Genomic DNA, 18,159 nt, shown 5'->3' on the forward strand with positions numbered 1-18,159 from the left:
TTCATATACTGAATACAGTTGTATACAATAAATTCTGTGGGGCAGAGTTATTGTCGTAACCTCTACAACAAGTTTCACATTAGTGCAGTAATCATTTCAACTTCCTTGTTAGTATTTTCAGAATATTGAGAAAAAACTGCGCTCTAGTGTTCTCGCTTTTCTGCCAGATGGTGATGGTAGTAGAGGTGGTCCTTCATATAAAGCCATTTTCTTCTGAGGTATTCGTGCTGTAACTCAGTTCAGCAGCAAAACAAGGAGTTTTGTACTTAATTTCTCAGGATCTTTGTTGAAATGAGTAATGTCAACAAACCACACTGTTTTCTTCTCTCCAAGTGTAGTTGCAACATTCCTGGTGTGATAGCAGGCTATTTGTTATACCCGGAGAGAAATTATTTTATGATTCTGTAAAACAAATAGAGCACTTGCTACATTGCACCTGACTTTGTTTTGTGCAGTACAGAGCAGTGTAGGGAGACCAGAGTAGGTTGGGGGAGGGGGTAGTGGTGTTTGTTTTTATATTTTTTAAAGCTTTTGACTTAGACACACATCCTCCCCACCCCCCAAAAAAAGCCAGTAGAAATGTTGATTGAGATAACCAGAATTTATGTGACCATACAAAATACACTAATATTTTAAATGTTAATGTCGTTTTCAAAGTAATAGTAACATCCTAAGTATGTCTGAGAATGGTCTGATACCACATAAAATTATCTTCCATATCAAACCAAGACTGTAAATTGGGCAGTAAATCATCATATATAGGAAAAGCATGAACTTTGAAATTTGTTCTTAATGTTACTGGAAGACTACAAACTTGAAATCCCAATTCTACAACAGAAATCCCAGACCTCTGTAACAAGAACTAACTGCCCTTTTCTGTGTTAGCGTAGCTAGATGACACAACTGCTGAAAGCTCCAGCAATTACAGCTTGGCCAGCTTTCAGATGAATAAAATGCCAGTGTGGGAAGGGTGAAATGTTAGTACCAGCTTTGGATTACTGCCATGATATTTTCCACTACGCTGTGAAGACTTGCTAGAGGAATGCCTTTGTCGTCTTCTGCCAGAATCCTTAGATGGATAAACAGACATGAGTACATCTCTGATAATAAAGTGTAGCCTCAAACTATGTGATCAAGTATTTTAAAACTTAAGTTTCTGTGTATGCAAACTTGTTTAAGGGAAGTTTGCCAGTAGTGTAGGATCTGTGACTTGACATCAGTGTAGGAATCCCTGAGCTGAGATTCTGTAAATGCCATTAGAAGTGGCTCATAAGCTCTTTTATTGCAAATGATATTCTCAGTTGTCCAATCTCTTTGCTTAGTTAAATCCTCATTCCTGCTGTTGTCATCATAATTGTAAAATCCCCCTACTTCTGGAAACAAAAGGACAGTTTGTAAAACCTGTTTGGGGGGAGCAGGGTGGGGTTGGGATTTTTTAGGCCTTCAAATTATGTATGGCTGCTGATCTTGGTATTGCTGAGCAGATGCTGGGTATTTTAGATCTGTTGTAAATATGTTGGAAACAATAAAAGGGGCTCATTATGGCCCTGTAAGAGAGGGAGGAAAAGGACAGGGAGATGTTTGTTTGTATGCTCTAGATTACTTAAACTGCACTCTCCAAGGAAAACTCCTGATGTGTTATGGCCAGGGAGCAATAAAGTTTGGTCTCAGCAGTGACAGCAGTAACAAAGCTGTGTATTATAACATTCTTCACATAACTCAGTCTTCCAAAGAGATTTTATGCATGTATTACAGATACTGTAGCCTCTGTGGTACAGGATGCATGAATCAGCCCAGTTAAGTTTAGATTAGAAAATACTTCAGTTTCTACTTGCAGAACAAATTATGCCAATGTGAACTGGGAGGCAACAGAATGCTTGGGGGGCTATTTTATAAAATGGCAGAATCAAGGGTTTGCTGTGCTCTCATCCCTTCTGAAAAATCCAGAGTGCTATAAAAAGTTGCTTTTGCTCTGTTAGCCTAATTACCATTGGTTTCAATATGTAGGTAGTGTAGATTCCATTTATACAGCTAATTTGATCTGAATAAATGGTCTGAACAAGATCTTGCTATCTGATTTTAAGGGTTTCAGTCGTTGGTGAACTTTATTCATCACTTAATTCACCTTTAACGTTAGAATTAATCAGTTTAAATACAGGACCTTGAGAATAGAACTCAATTTTCATAGATCAGGTCTTCAGTAGGATTTTATACAAACACTATTAGCATTATTTTTATAGGTACCCATGCAAAATTTATTTTTATTCTGAGGCTTCAAAGTATATATATTTGTTAATATGTAGCCATGCCAAAATGCATTAAATAAATGTTAGTGCCCAGTAAATATTGCATCAAGTGGAAACTCTGTTACTCTCATGCGAGTTTGTTGCTGTTAAGCTTTGCCCTTGAGAGATGGCTGCGGTTTTTCTCAGTGGGAGGAACAGGAGGAACTTCTCAAGGAGTACCTAAGCATGACTAGAGAAGTTTGTGTACAGTAGTATTGCAGCTAGAGCCAGTTTAACTGACTCCATGTTTTTGCTATTCCATTTTGTCCCTTCCCACAATTTTTATCCCATCTGTGACAGTTTCAATAATGTAGGAAGACAAAATGATGGCTTTTGCTAGGCCTACTCTTTAATAACTTACCAACTGAGTTCAGAACTACTCTGCTGTAAAACTTCTGTTCCTACAAATGTGTTTCTAATGTTCTGATTACTCTCCTGCTCTATTCCACTCCAGCTGTCCTTGGCCTTGCTCTTCCTTTCTACCCTGTCCTTCTAAGGATCTGGAGCGAGGGCTGGGCACGCTGTAAGGTTGGTGAAGAGATGCTGTTCTTGAAGGCACAAATGGTTCTCATCTCTTGCACCTTGAAAATACTTGTAGGAGGGGTTGGTCTCTGCACCCAGGTGCAAGGTGTGTAGGATCCTGGAGGAAAGAAGATACAGGAAGATGTTCGCTACTGAAAGTGCACTGTAAACCAAGGGAATAAAAAAAGGAAGACAGTGCATAAATCAGAGTAGTATTGAATGTGAACACTACTGCCTCTTATTATTACCTCCAGAGTGGAAAGAACTTAAAATATCTTGTCACTTAAAACAGTGGTGCATGGACATGCAGAGGCATGAAGGTCTCTTCTGTGGTAAAGGCTGAAAAGATGTTTATAGCTCCATGTCTGTGGCGCTCCATTCTTCTACAAGCAACGAGACAATACGTTGATGTGCTGTTCTGTATCAAGAGTGCACCGTCACCTCTGGTGGAGCTGCAGAATGTGGTTCAAAACCAGCAGCTTTGGTAAGTAACAAAAAATACTAATTTATAGAAATAATAATATAAATGGTTCCTATGGAGAAGAAAGCCTTAAGTGTGCCAACCTAATCAATTAGAGACTTTTGCTTCAAAGTGGGACAACGTATGCTGTGGTTTATGCACTAAAAATAAGACTGGAGGAGACCCCCTAGATCATCACATCCCACTCAGTCCCATCATAGGCACTACACAGCATGTTTATCAAGCCTTATATTTAGATTCTTTTCCTCCTTTGCTACTGGAAGCCTGTTCCAGGTCCTTACCCTGCTGATAGCTAGAAATCCAAATAAAAAGCTTATTCTTAGCCAGTTTATACCCATTTGTTTTTGTGTCAGTGCTGCCTGTTGGCTAAAATCCAGTAAGCATTCTGCTGTCAGGAGGTCTGCACAGGAAGAAATCTTGGATTAATAGATCAGAGTGCTCCAGGAACCTTTTGTGGTATGCAGGGATGGTAGGAATTGCAATGCTTCAATATATCTATAACAGTAACTGGTTGTCAGAGGCAGGTCCTAATGCTGCACATCTTTTTGCTCAAGGTTTTGCTGATTTTGGTGGGGATTCCATTCCTAGATGGTTTTGCAATAGATTTGTATTTTGTCAATGGTTATTTGTTTGGTAAGGGGGACATTTTGTTTTGGTGTGCGTGTGCACATAATCTATATTGCAAAGGGAAAAAACAGCTGAGGAAGGAGGAATCTCTAAATTCTCATTTTGGTTGCCTAATAGAATGATCTTTAACAGCATGGGCATTGACATTTCAAAGAAATAAACATTTTATTTTCTTTTTCCAAATTGCTGCTCTTTATAAAGGTGGCTCACTTGTTACTTCACTGTCTTAAAAGATAAAAGTTGTTAGTCATTGGCAGGAAATATTGCTTATCTGTCTGTCTTGACTGATGGGTCAAATGCAAATACTATTTTTGTCCAATTAGAACCAGAGGAGAAAGGGCGGATCATTCTTGTCAAAGGCGCTTCAGTTTTTAAAAGATGCTCAAGCCTTCCAAATGGAACATAGCATTTTTTTCAGGCAGACACAAATATGAGATCAATATTAGCATCCTGGAACTTCATACTTTATTCCCTGACTTTCCAGATTTCACTTGTCAAGACACCTAGGCAGGCCATCTTACTAATGAATAAATCACTGGAATTAAACAGTGCAGTAGGAAAAATAATGGGAAAGAAAACAAGTTGACTGTTCAGTTTCAGTGGATTTGTAATACTGGAATGTTTTTTTGTTTTCTCTAATAGTATGAAATTGCTACACCCAAAAAAGCACTATAATTTAGTATGTTCTGTTAGTAATCACATCTTTCCTCATCAAGTGGAATCTAGAAACCTGTTACTTCAAGAAAACTCATGAAAATTGTCATGTCATTGTGGATCTAATCATTATTTTTGTTACAGTAAAGCTTTACAACCATGCTGTGGAGAGCATTACATAGGCAAGCATCCAGAAAAGTCATGTGCCTAGGAACTCACACCTGACATGCTAACACTACCTTCATGACTGATGACTTTTTGACAACCTTTGGTAACTAGCTGAGTGCTTCAATGACTACCTAAAACCATGGGGTAAAGCCCTAAAGCCCATTTAAATTAACACAGGGTCATTATTTATGTAAAAGAATGAAACGCAGAGTTCTCTCATGCACTTTAAAAGATAAGTAGCATAAGAGCTTGACAATGTCTTCTGGGTTTATAGTAGAGATGGAATAATCCTGTCATCTGTTTGTAGTCTTGAGTCCAATTTGCTGGAGACAAAAGGAAAAGCTATGTGGATTAATTTGCAGATTTAAGAAGGTAACTGTAGAGAATAACCTGTTGAATTCCTGAACTCAGAAGCACTTGAGAGCACTCTGCTCTCTTGGAGAAGGGGAAAAGGCATCTTTCGCCAAGAAAATCTTCTGGTTCCTCTTGTGGGACATAAAAAGCAACCCCATGCACTTGTACTTGAGATTGCAGTGGTTGTGATCTTTTCAGAGAAGTTCTAGAGAAATTATTACTCCTTTTGTCATGATGAGCTTGTTTCTAAACTGCTGGATTTCTGCTCAATTTCCTTAAATGCTCTTGGGTCCTCTCCAGTGAAAATGTTGCTGCAAGGTGCAGTGTAAACAAAATTCTCCAGTGAAGCGTGATTGTCTAAAAACATCACTACAAGAACTGATGTAGATAAGCATGTGAAGGGAGAGAAGGATGAGAATTTAGTGGCAAAAGGAAATGCTGCAGCAAAGCTGAGCAGAGTTTGGAGAATCCCTGCCTAACTCAAGGAAGTGAATCCTTAAACCAAACTACATGGTGGCACCTCCTGGTAAAAAGAAGCAAACAGGTCCTTTGGGAAAGGAGATCAACCTTAGGGAAATATTTGGACTGCCACTTACTAATGCAAACCATTGGATTTGATGAGCGTGGTGATGTAGTCAAGGGGTAAAAGTTGGGGGTTATTCCCATTTGCAGGCAGCATGGAAGTTAGTAATGCTAAGGCTGCCAAAAGGGAAGTAGTTTGCCATTTCCTTACATGTAAGTTCTATCACTGTTTTTCCATTTGTGTTTGTTCATTTTTTTTCCCTTAATAAACCAGTCCTGCTCTGTGCAGTCTTGAGTGCTTGCACAGTGAGATGTTCTGCTGAATGATGGGGTTGGATCCCATTTGGAATAATTTATCAAGGCAACCTGGAATACCTACAGTCAGCTAGCTCTAGTGCCAACTCTCCTGATGAGAGTCTGCTCAGAGCATCACAAGTACTGGCTGATTCCTAAACTACTAACTGAACTAGGTTTTTTTAGTTGGTGCTTTTTTTTTTTTTTTAGCAGGAAATTTATTGTTTAATTTGTAGAATTGAGTCATAGAAACTATTTCCTGTCTGAATGAAAACAGTGTCCCCGATTATCCCAAATATTGCACAATTTTTCTGTTAAAAAGTTTTACTGAGAATCAAATTCTGAGATTTGCTTTTTTTCTTTGAAATGTATTTAAAATTGTTAGCTCTGAGTCCCTCATTAGGCATTTTTGTCCAAATAAAAAGTCCTCAAAAGGCCTGATAGTCATAGCCAAATGGGACTCTGAATTGCATTTCCATCTTACAAAAGACAGTTGGAAAGATAACTGTGTGGGAAGTGATACATTGCAGGGAACAGTCATGCCCTGGCAGTGGGGATGGACCAGATGACTTAATTTCTCTTTTCCATTAGAGCTGTCTCTGATTCCCCAGCTAGTCATGCAAGCACATGACTGACAATAAGGGTAGAAAAATATGGAAAACATATCTCCCAGTGTAACAAATAAATCCTATTCTTGATTCCATCACCTTGCAAGCACTGATTAATTGAACACCATATAGTCTTATATCATTATGTTGGTCTTCTAGATGAAACCTTTAAAACTGACTTGCCATCTGCTCTGCCTGGAATTCAGAACTGCTTTCTCAGCTGCATGAGACATCTGCTTGATGCAGCTGATGGGTGAATAAAAGGAAGATTTGAGAAGAACAGCTTAAAGAAGCAGTTGCAGGGGTAATATACTCTATGCCCTGTTTTAATAATGTCCCATACAACTCATCTACAAGATTGTGGATGTGCAGCACTGTGCTGACTACTACGCTATCATACAAATGACATGGGCTTGCTGTGCCAACGCACACCAAGGTGTGAAATCACTGTCTGTGTAGTTGGTTAGACTGGTGTTAAGATGGCTTTTTGCTGCTGTTTGTAAATCAGCCATGACCTGGCTATCATGATCCAAAGGATTGGGTTTTTTGGGGGGGGCAAGTAAAATCTTCCCTGACCATTTGCCAAATTTTCCTTCCCCATCACTTGGTGCTTCTTGCTAACTGACTGCTCTCCCTCAGCCAGGTAGCCTGTGGTCTTGCAGTGCCAGATCTTATCTGGGATATTAAGAATTTTGGAATCAGCATTTAGATTATTATCATTGGATAAGTCTTTGAAATATGTGTGATTAACCTCATGCTGCAGAGTTTGTACATGAAATTTCATTCCCACTTCATGCATCCCATCTGTATCATTCTCCATTAATGTTATTCATGTCATAATTACAAACAAAATCAAAGACCAAAGAATCCAGAATGTAGCATTAAGATGAGAATGGATTACAAGAATGCACTTAGACAGACTCGCATCTAGGTGAAGAGAGATGAGGGTGTACAAGATAAAGAACTTTAAAAGCAGAATACACTGACCAATAAAACACCATTGTTGTTTTGATGGAAGCTATACAAAAGCACCCTATTGTCTGAAAGTGGATGTTTACCCTTGAGATTCCTCATAACTCTGATCTGCAAATACTAGAGGGATGCTCATCTAGCCAACTGAGACCCAGGAGGAATTTGCCTCTCAGATCCATTTTGGAAGAACTGTTGTAACTTTTATTTCCTTCTCTGTAAGAGACAGTGGAGAAGTGTGCTTCTTACTGGAACTTTGTCATATACTTTCTACTACTGCAGAAACTTAGGGTCTCTGCAGTGTCCAGTGTCTCCTGACCTCTTCTTGTGGCTTTTTTTCTTAATAATTGTGGCTTTCAGTCTTTTTCTGTAGGTATTTTGTGTTACAGGATGTTGAAAACCCGTTTTGTAGCCCAGATTTATAGACTAGATGTTTTGTGGAGCCTTCTGAAGTAGATGTCTATTACATGCTTACTTGAATATAAAAGGTTGGACCAGTCCTGTGTTCCTTTGGCACTGGTAATCAGCTGTTTTCTTCTCATGTGGGCCAAAGGAAAAGTGCTCTCCAAGCTGCCGCCTGCGGAGCCAGAGACAATGACAAGATAGAGGGATGTCAATTGTTCTACATGCCCTGCATTCCTCTCCCCAAAGTATTTTCCTGTGCAGAGGGATCCCAATTTCTAAAACAGGCAATGAGAAAAAAATCTTCAACATCTTAAGAAATATAAATAAATACATGTAGATTATAAAAATCTTATTGGTTAATAAGAATACTCTGATAATGAAGGAATTTTAACATTTAGAAATAAGGCATGTCTGACTACTGAGGGCCTTTTGTGGAAGAAATGACCAAAAATTCAAAATCCTACATTTAACAACATATTTCGTGTTTGTTGCTACTTGTTTTTTCCCTTGACTTGTGAAGTTTTTCCATGTTTTCTGTTTCCAAATGGAATAGAGAGATTGTTGCTGTGCAGGGAAACTGCCTCAGAGACCTACCTCATTGAGACAAAAGTAACTAGTAGATGTAGTTTGATGTATTTTTATTTGTTTTTCTTCCTCGTCACTCAGCTTTCATATTCACTTGCATCCACCCACTCCCAAAACTCTTATTTGCTGCTAGTAATGTGTTTACTTGTTTTCTTATTTAAAAAATCCCTGGCTTACAAACACTACACATTGCTTTTAAACAACATTGCAGCATGAAATGTATCAGTCTGAGCCTTATAAATTACAGCAACCCGAAGGCTATGCTGATTTATACTTGCTGCCAGTGGTGTCTGAGGACTCTTGCATTAAATGTGAATTGCCATGGTACAAAGCTGCAGTGGCAGCCTGTCCTCCTGGGCTATGCTTCCTATGCTGACAGCCAGTTTCTGCACTGGATACGTGCTCTGGAGGATCCCTCTGAGGCCACCGTTATGTGGTCAATTTAGTCCAACATAAATCCATACTGCCTTCAAAAACTTCTGCTGTCTCATCTGTGCTTGTCCCTAGTGCCTCCCTTAGGCTGGCATAAGGCAGCCTGAATGCAGAACCCAATACGAAGGCAGACACCTTTCACTTATTACTTCCCCAACCATGTGCTGACCCACACACAGCCCGGTTCTGTAACAAGAGAAATGCATGGAGGAGAGACCAGGAGGACTACCCCTCCCTATGGCAATGCAAATTATGTTGGACTGATTGTGGCTATGTGACAAAAACCTGAGTATAAGGACTTTTGGAACACCCCTATCGGTCAGACTCAAGGTGGGTTTATTTGTCTGGTTTGCACTGGATTCTGAGTCTGGTCTTGTAATGTTTATTATTGACTTAAAGTAAGTGATACCAGATTCACACTCAGGGCTCCATGATAAAAATCTCCTTAGGAGTAATACTTTCCAGTAGTGAAAGCTCCCAAGACTCAAAAGTACATTGCAGAAAAAGAAGAGTTGTATCTAAAAGACAAAAATCATGATCCTCACCAAGGAAAGAACCTTGGTATCCTTAGCAGAACTGTCAATCCAAATCATACCCTGGAAGAACATAGGCATGGTAAGCAAACATGTGTCTTACTGCAATTTTCATGTATTCTGTATGATCCAAATTTCTTCCTACCTTTGCAGTTGGGTTTAGGGGTAAAAAACAATTTTAAGTATCAGAAGGCAAATGTTTTCAGTCTTCCCGTGCTTTATTGTGTGGGAGGCTGTTTCTGTAGTGTTCCAGAATGAAATGTCCTGGTACTGATGCCTGTAATGAAGGGAATGGGAGAATATGGGATTAATACAACAAACAAGATGATCTGATAATTTTCCACAGAAAATTAGTTCACTAAAAAAGTTTAACTGATTAAAATGAAACTATCTAGGGCAAGACTCCTATTAATTTCAATCAGGAAGCCAAGAGTATTTGGAATCCCCACTTTAAAATTATAACCTAAAAGATGCATCACGTTCGTGGGAAGTAAAAGGGTGGGAAAACAATAAGTAGTATGCCAACTAGTTTCAGTTGTGCTGGTGTGTGTATACTGAAACATGTATTTTATTTATAAATATTATATTGTATATATTTTTATATGTATTTGTGTATATATTTATTTATTTATGAGATGTGACCATGTCTGCTTGCAGAAGACTGACTCATTTCATTTTGGAAATTAGTTATAATCAGATGGTAACAACTTTTCGTTACTAAGGACCTAGGCTGAACCCATGCCAGTAACTGCACATCATCAGCTGTAAGTTTGCAGTCATCTGAACCACTCATGCCTTTGCATAACTCAAATTTCTGGACTCAAATGGGGACAGAAAAATGTTGTTAAAGTTAAAATTTTGCCCCAAATACATGATTTTGATTATGGCATCTTCTCTGAAGACTATTTAGAAACCACATTTGACACAGTAATTACTGGTCATGTTGTCTGGAAAAACAAATAGAAGTATAAATCCTTAAAGATTGAGATAAACCCTTATTTTCTGTGTGTTCTTGTAGACTTATATGAGAATAGCCAGTTAAATACCTATTCTTTAAGTAAATTTAACTTTTCAAGTAGCTCATTTGAACATTGTTTAAGTTATAGGGAATGCTAGAGGCTTGCACAGTAAAAACAATGTGAAAGTCTAATGAAATACAATGTAAAAAACTGCTCAGGTTTACTTACTATCATATATGCAGTATCTTTGCATTAATAAGAGCGAGACAAGTAATATACATTTAGAGATCTTAGAAAAACATCTCCTCATACTTAAACTGTTTCTCTACATTGCACAAATTGCACACGCATTTATAAAATATATATAATTACATAAAATATATAATTACTGATTATAACATTTTATAGCTTAACATCACACCTGCATTGCTCTTATCGTTAGACAATGTTGTCAGCCACTAATAAGGCAAATATTTTAATAAATGCAGACTAGTTTTGTTAATGATTTAGAGTCATAAAATCATTAAGGCTGGAAGGGACCTCTGGAAATCATCTGGTTCAACTCTCCGCTCAGAGCAGGTCCGAATTCAAAGTTACAGGTTCCTCAGGGCCTTGTCTTTGAAACACACTTAATGCTAAATAGTCCTAATACTCTACACAGCATTAAAAACATTAACATAGTTGTTCTCACTAGCCCACTGTCAAACAGATACATTAGACTTATCTGTGTTAAAACTCAGCTACTATACTTATTTCTTCCTACATAAACAGCAATTTAGGGGTTTTTCTCTCAAGATCTTAACAGCTTTTATTTTTATACTATCTTACTTTTATTTTATACCCCTTATTGCATAAAGCCAGTAAGTACAAATATGTTTGTATAGTCACTGGTGGTGGTTTTATTCTTGGTGAATTATCATTGCATTCTGAAGACTGGGGGTTGGTGAATTACACTTTAGAGTGCTATTACTCAGATACTAATAAAAGCCAATAATCTGTATTCTTAAGGGAAAAAGACCTGGATTTGTATCAGCTGTGATAAATGAGAAAACATGTCCAACAGCAACACACTAAAATTCAACTGGTTTGATTTTGTTCTAATCACTTTAGTGTTTGTAAAAGGTCCTGAAAAGTAATGTTTTCTCTAATCTCAGTATAATTGCACCAAAAAAAGTAGCAACACATCCTTGCTTACACTGGCTCTAGCAATGTTTCTCATCAAAAGACATAGAAGAACTGGGATTTGGACCAAAAGGATGGTTTAATTTGCAGGGGACAGTCTGCTGATCTTACTAATTCCTACTGGGAAATGACTCTTACAGCAAGGCCCCTGTAAGTACAGCTGGAAGATGCTGGTACGTACATCTGATCAGTCTGTAATCCTGCTGAAAATACCTAACCAGGATGACTGTCATTATGAGTCTAGGGGCCTCATGATGCAGACACTGCTGCCCAAGAAGCTGTACTGAGAACAACTTCCATATAAAAACTAAGTGGAGGCCCATGGTATTCCATCACAAGTGTTATTGTCTGTGTCTGATTTTTCTCAGTCAGCTGTCTTTGAGGAGTCTTCCAGATAACCCAGGGATCCAAACAGGAGTAGACCTTGTTTCTGCATGACTATTTACACCTTTCACTCCTTTTTGTTACACATATTTGTGAAGAACACAAGTGAAAAACCAGCCAACGAAATAAACTATGAACGTGCCTAAGAGTTCAGGGCAGTTAATTACAAATACATACAAGGACAAACCATATTCAACACGATTTAACTGGTCATCCTGGAACAGATTTTGTGAATCCCAAAGGGAAAAGGCAAGGCAGAGGAGAAGGAGGTATCAAGGGCAGAAGTGCAAGAGCAAAAGCTCTGATGGCTCTACAGTTTGATTTTTTTTCTCTTAAACTTTTTCTTGGTCACCTCGTTGACCTCATCTTTCATGGCCCTCTTTATGGCCTGTTTCAGAGTCCTTCTTTGCCGTGGTCCCATGGGATCAGCTTTTCTCAGCGTCCCAGAGAAAGCAGGAACAGTTACCCACTGATGGCTTCTGACAGCAGAGTAAGTTTGATTCAGCTGAAGCAAGGTATACAAGTAGCATAAGATCAGAATCAGGTCTTCTGTGTGTGTCTTAAGAGATATGAACTGTACCCTTTGAACTGCATTCTTGATGATATTTGTCACACATTTCCTCATCAACTTCAAAAGCATTTGAATACTTTGATTACAGTGCTGTTTACATACTATCTTAACGAACAGGCATTTGCTCAGAACAGACATTCACTCAAACACTTCCTTTATTATCTTTTCCCTCAAGTGCAAAAATACTTTCATTTACAAACAGCCATATTAACATCCCTGGTTAAATATAAAGCAGTATTCTTTTGAGATCAAAAAAATTTAAAAGAGTGATAACCAAGTATGAGTTTTTGTCCTAGATTTGCAGTAAACTCCGTGCCTGTGTTTTCTGCTTTAGGGACCTTAGAAACTTCCTGCCTACCAGTTCTTCACCATTAACAGTATACAGTCACATGTGAGAAACAGGAGCTGTAAGTATCAGTCTCACTTTTCATAAAGAAAATTGTCCCTTGTCTCTAAGATAATCACTTAAAAATGGGTCTAGTACTGTGCTTATTTTCAGGTTATTTCCCAGTTCTTTTAAATCAGTGCTTTAGGTCAGCAGGTGTATAATAACTATGAATACTTGGCACTTACATTGCATACTTAAAGTATATTAATATCCACACTCTACCATTGAAAAACTAATTCACACACAGAAAGGTGAAGAGACTTAGCCGAAGGTGTCCCCACTTCTGTAGAGGTACCTTGAGTTACTTACAGCTGAAGAAGTATTTTGGCCAGTGTTTTCCTTACTGTGCCCCATGAGCCGCTGGTAAGGGCTCTGCAGAACCATACAAAAACATGTTTTCAAGAAGAATTTTAATAACAGGCTACAGTAAGTTTTGAGAGTTGACTACACTCCGATGGTCCAAACTGTTTGGAGACTACTGACCTAGACATTTGTGATCACAGAATCACCAGAGTGCTCCCAGGTGCCTTACGATGTCACAGCTGTGTTACCAGTGCAATCTAAGTCACAGCTCAATGAATAAGAGACCTCAGTAGCATATTTGCTGACCCAGAGGGTAGACCTCTCAAGGTTTTTTACTACCACTATGCAGAGTATACTTCCAACCAAACCTATCCACGTAGGCCAGAAGGATGAGAGCCTGCACAGGTGTAGCAAGGAAACATGCCTTCTAGCAGCGCTCTCCTGAGGCAAAAGTATCCCTTGGAAGTATGCTTCTCTGTCTTCCTGTTGTGTGCCCTGTATCAGATCTAGCTGGTGAAAAAAATCAGAGGAGTGTAATCAGGTAGGGCTGGGGAGTGGCAATTGTATGAGTCACATTTTCACCATATGGAACTGAGAGGCCTGCAGTGGATGTAGCAATGAGGCACCATGAAAATGAGAGATCAAAGGCACATAAATACAAAGACATATAAAAATAATGGCTGAAATCTCAGCTGATGGGCAGGTGACTCTTGAATCGCATGTAGGTCTTAAGTGGTTCAAGTGTGGCTCCTGCATCAAAGCTCCATCATGAGGATGGCCAGTCTGGGTAACCTAAACCCCAGCTGTTAGATGAAGTGAGCTAACTGGTGCTCCCAAGCCTGACATCAGTAGGTTGTCTGCAAGTCAGACACATGCAGGCCCATTTTGCAGTGGTGAACTGGTGTCCCTGATGCAGGCTGCTCACAGAGATTTCCTTTTCTCTTTGGAAATAGCTAGCATGTGCAGATTCTGCTCACATGAAAATTTTGGTATAGTGTTCATAGACCCAAGGCATTCGGTGAACTCCTTTTCTTTGCAAAGAAATGACTTAAAAATAAATCCTCTTGGTCTCACTCACATAGTCAGCAGAACTATTTTGTCTGAGAAAGAACTGTGAGGAGTTGGATCCAGATTTCCTGCTCAGTGCAGTCACACCTATTCAGAGTGTGAAGTACTTGCTAGCCTGGAGTGGTAATGCTTCACACTTATGTTGCTCAGATACCAATGAGTTGACAGGGCCAAAAATAAATAAGGAGAATGAAACCTCTGAACAGGTTGATAGCTTGTTGACACTGAGGGCTGCACCAGCTTAGCAAAAAGCTGCCTGCATTCCTCAAGTTCTGGGGCGAATGGGTTCATTCAGCCAGTGGGGCAAGTTAGGGTAAAACTGCCCTGTCCCGCTGCTGCAAAGCTACCAGGTCACTACAGAAGATCAGAATTTCTACTTCCTCTTGTCCTGGTCTTTTACCTCCACCGAGGCTTTAAGATGGTACCCAGAGGAGCATTAAGACAGACACGCAACATCTCATTGTACAGGGGAGAATCACTGCAACATCCCATCAGAGCAGATTTTTTTTTCAAGAGCACCTGATTCTGCAAGAGGCTCTGGCTTCCTGTTCTCACCACGGAAGCCAAGGAAGATGCATGGTCTTATTTGCTTGGCTGAGGCATTTGTCTCTTCTCAAGCAACTCTCAGCGATGCCACATACACAAGTGTGGTCTACTACAGCTCTAATGAGGAATACCAAGCAAAGTCTAATGCTACGTTCCATGTATTCCATGAATTGCTCTCTATTTGAGATCTTGCCAAAAAAACTAGAAGGCATTAACCCATTTCAGCACAGCCTCTTTCTAGCCGACCCTATTTCTGTTTCTTTGTAATGCAGATTGCACAGCATTCAATACATTAATTTTTCATAGCAAGTGTAAGTCTCCATTTACACTTAAATCCCATATTGCCAATGTATCTTGTGAGGAAAAAAAACAACAGGAGTTCCACCTTGCAGCTCTCACTCATTGTAAGCCACTGGATACTGATTTCAGAGTTTGCCCAAAAGAGTTTCATTTGTCTCTTACAAAGCTTCCCTTACAGTTCTAAGCCTATAAAGAGACTGTTTATATGTATATATAGACCAAGATACATATACATACACAGAGGTATATGACCAAAGCAGTCAACATAAGGTATCCCAGCAGATTTCCAAATCCAAATGTGTGCAAATTTAATCAGTTAAAATTTCTGCAAATTTTTTTTTGCAGTTCAGTAGATGTTCAATTGTCCAGCTGCCAGGTTTTGCTTGGGTTGCTGATGTATACTGGCAATCAGTTCCCTCTGTGTCTCATACACCAAAATAGTACAGCTTGAGACTAGCCCACGTTTCATTACTTCCCAAAAGCTCCCCATTAGCGGCCTTTACATTAACAACATTCCTGGAGCTATATTAGCCTGATCGGAAATATTGCCCAGAAGAAGTACATTTTATCTTAGCAAATACTTAGATTCTCTTTTCTTCTATTATATTTCAAATCAGAGAAGCTCTTTCTTAGGAGAGAAAAGAGAACCAATAAAAAGGTGGGGCTGCAGGACCTGTTCACATCAGCAGTAATGCAAAGAGAACTGCCTAAATTGCCTAAAGTGATTTAGGATGAGACTTAAAACCCCATCCTGCTTCCATTTAAAGCAGTGTCAAAGCTCTGGTTCTCTGAACAGGGCTGGGATGCCTGTGAAAGTATGAACCACCTTGCCAGAGTGCACCCAGAGATGTCTGTAAAGGTGAGAAGGGCAGGTGTGAAACTACCCAGCAAATCATAAAGATGAGTGGCTTATATTCATCATCCTGTTATGGAACACTAGAAAACTCTGGAAAACTCCTGAATGGCTTTGCCATTGACATCTGATGGATCTTAAATATATATGTCCAGTGCTAAGACAGTAGCAAGCTTTAAATATGGAAAGGTGTTTTCTGTTTCCCTTAAGATCCCTATTAGGAAAAAAGTGCACCAGTCAGATGGCAGAAGTATCTTCGTTATTTATACATGTAATTCTACATAAACACGTGCCACCTTTCCTAAGAACTGGAAAGGAATAGATGGAAGACTGGCAGCACCATCTCCTGGCAGATACAAGAAATAGGGACCACTTTGTGTCAGAGAGCAGGGCCAAGTAATTTCTTTGTGGATTTTTTAAAAAGACTGTAACAGGAAGTAACTTCACAAGAGTATATTCCCTCCCTAGGAAGATTAACTTTGATATGCTTCAGGGAAGAACAGCATTATATGTTATTATAATTATGGAGAACACATACAATTATGAAGAACAAATTCAGGTTGCTTCTGTGTTTAAAAAGCTCTCTCATGTTGGTGCCTCTGTTTTCCTTTATAATGTAGTAATAGCAGATTTCAAAACCAGCAAAGCAGGTAAGTTAGTCCAGTTGCAGTGTATTAGTGTAGTCCTGGAAGACCACAGATGACCATAGAAGTTCCCTGTAGCCAGAAAATAATGGAATATGTAGATTTCAAGAGATGCAGCCAAGTTCCTGTCTTTGCTGAGTAGGTAGGGGAAATAGCGGGAAAAGACTATTAATAAAGTAAACTGCTGGATCATTAATGTGGAATGTTATACATATTTAGAAAATGACAATGGGCCAAACAGCACTAAGTAAGGGTGAGGCCTTCAGAGTAATGAAAGGCTGTATGGGACAAAAAACATCTATGGAGATAAAAGAGAGGAGACTAAGTCAGATGAGTTGGTGAAAGACAGCCATGGAAGAGAACAGAGAAAAAAAAAAGAAAAAGGTGAGGAAGAGAGGAATTCTAGAAACTTCTACCGTTTTTCCTTGAACAGTACAGAACTGGTATGCCACAGGAGTCCAGATCATTTATCAGAACAGTCTCAATCAGCAAGAGGAAGAAGACTTAACCTCAGCGATCAAGATCTAAGTAAACCAGTCATCTTGTCTGTTAACTCTTGCAGGTATGTTCTTGCTATTAGGTCCCATGTTCCATGGTATTAAACAAACACAAAGCCCTCCTTGTGTTACAAAAACACAGATGATGGTTTGCTGTTGGTTTTTTTCCATGTTTTGGAGGTTATTTTACTTTGAGAAACTTGTAAGGAATTTTTTTGCAGATGACCATGAAAGTGGAAGAGACTTATGAACTCATTCATTCCATCCTCGTCCCAAAGAAAGAACACTCCTTGTAAGACACCGCACTTCCCAGAACTTCGCCCAATTTAGATTGAAAAACCACAAGTAATAGGGGTTCCAATAATTCCCATGGGAAAATATGCAGCTTTATGCAGCCTACCATCTCCCACATGGATAGGGTGGGGCTTTGCTTATCTCTTTAGCTCACAATCAAGATCAGGCCTTTTTCCTTGGGGCATCATTTACTACTGAAACATTCACAAAACAAAGATAATCCTCCATCCTCCTCCAGGGGCTGCCACAAAATCTACTTTCCTTTCTAAGTGAATTATTTAACTGTGTATTTTAGGAATCACTCTGGTTAGTGGGCTAAGCTCTTTTATCGAAGACATGTTCTTAAAGGAACTCTTCTTCTGGACAGGGTTAGCTGTCCAGTTAGTTGTCTCTGCACTTCTCTAGCTTTTATTATTAACTCAGGAAAACACATTTTATTGGCTACATATATTAAATTCTTTTGTTTCTTTTTTTTATTCATGTGCTGTTCTTGTGCTATTCCTCACCAAAACACGCTACATGCTGTTTCCCGTTCATTTCTAATCATATCCTACGTATTTATCATATCCTTGTTTAGGCCCTAATCACACTAATAAAATGGCTCAAATTCCTAAATGGGGGAAGGGAAGAATGCATTTCTGTCATTACTGAGTATCAACACACTCCCAAGGTGCTCTTGTACTGGACACAAGAAGGTATGTTTGTATAAACAAATAAAAACCAAAAAAATC

The 18,159-nt window shown here is 39.0% G+C and overlaps 1 long non-coding RNA gene across 1 annotated transcript; it reads right to left on the reverse strand.

Moving 5' to 3' along the window:
• Positions 1-2,018: 2,018 nt before the first annotated feature.
• LOC138689719 (uncharacterized) lies at positions 2,019-16,703 on the reverse strand. The gene is made up of 4 exons (XR_011328619.1): positions 16,532-16,703; positions 9,585-9,716; positions 7,960-8,061; positions 2,019-2,925 (listed from the first exon to the last, which is right to left on the reverse strand). It is a non-coding gene; the product is annotated as an uncharacterized lncRNA (long non-coding RNA).
• Between the last annotated feature and the right edge of the window lie 1,456 nt (positions 16,704-18,159).

The sequence above is a fragment of the Haliaeetus albicilla genome, chromosome 18 (genome assembly GCF_947461875.1).
Source record: "Haliaeetus albicilla chromosome 18, bHalAlb1.1, whole genome shotgun sequence".
Classification (NCBI taxonomy): domain Eukaryota; kingdom Metazoa; phylum Chordata; class Aves; order Accipitriformes; family Accipitridae; genus Haliaeetus; species Haliaeetus albicilla.